Genomic DNA, 1,323 nt, shown 5'->3' with positions numbered 1-1,323 from the left:
AGTGACCAAACTATAATGCAATCATTGCATTGCAATGATCAACACAAACACTAACAACCCACCAAGGTTCGAATCTCGCGTGCGAAATTTCAGTTTCTTCTTCCGATTGTAGAGCATTGCGGGGTTGCCCATTCGTAAAGCGGCAAATTGCTCCTCTGAAAAGTAGCAATTTGCTCAATAGTAGAAGGAGCAATTTATTGGTTTGCCCCTTCTTTGAGCAAAATTGCTCAATTTTGTTACATAGTAGCACTTCACATAGCGGCAACTTTTATATATTCTAGCAGTTTTCTGAAATATAAACAAGCAAACGATATTCATTCGAGCAGTTTCTGTTATACAAAATGGCAAATTTGCGTGTTTGTAAAGTGAATTTTGCTACTTTGCTCTTCTGTATATCAGCCATAGCGTTTTTACACACTAGCACAACAGCAAAAGCCGCAGGGAATCTACATTCCAGCTAATTAGCACTTTTTTGCTATTTGCTCCTTTGCTATTTTGTAACTGAGCCGCCTGTCTGAACAAATAGTCTCACCACACTAAGTGGGCCACCAAAACCGATAACGGAATGGGACTCGTAATTTTATAGCACCACAATAACGATATCGTCGCCCTCAAGCTAAAGTCTCCGATGTTACATGACAATACTTGCTGTGTGTCATTCGCTTCGCTGCCATCAGACATATGTGATTTATAGATTAGCTTCAATCACTGAGCCCTGTTGGCATCTGCACTTCTCTCAGTGTGGTCAGTTTCATCACACGTCTCACTTAGACCTTCTGAGCTCTGGCAAACCTGTCACAGGTTCCCTGTGAGACTTCGTAGTATCGTCTGTTCGAATAGGTATCCACATCGCGAATATATTTTGCTACTGTACTCCTGTCGTCTTAGACGATTCGTCTGTTCGTCGAATTTTTGTGCATTACAGCGAGCATTTGGTTCGTCGGGCTACGACGGTCGGAGAAGAGTGTACTGTACCTTGATCAACTGCTGTTCTACACTAGTAGATATTCCTAGTAACACTCAGTATTATACTCTACTGTCATCCATCCCAGCCTTAATGCTCACGCATAACCAACTCCAAGTATCGGATAGTGCAATGCTGCTGTCCCCTAGACATATCTTAGCCATCGAAAGATCATGAAGCTAAGCTCGAAGCTAGTTCGTATTATGCCAGTTCCATTTCAATTACCTAATCAACAGTTTTTTGTTCCTTTCATAGTTATGTCATCATTCAAGGTCGCTCTTCTCGGTGCTTGCGGTGGTATCGGACAGCCTCTCGCTCTTCTCTTGAAGCTCAACCAGAAAATCTCTGAGTTGGCTCTT

The sequence above is a fragment of the Perkinsus marinus genome (genome assembly GCF_000006405.1).
Source record: "Perkinsus marinus ATCC 50983 genomic scaffold scf_1104296943502, whole genome shotgun sequence".
In the NCBI taxonomy this organism is placed as follows: domain Eukaryota; phylum Perkinsozoa; order Perkinsida; family Perkinsidae; genus Perkinsus; species Perkinsus marinus.
Note: the sequence above shows the minus strand (reverse complement) of the source record.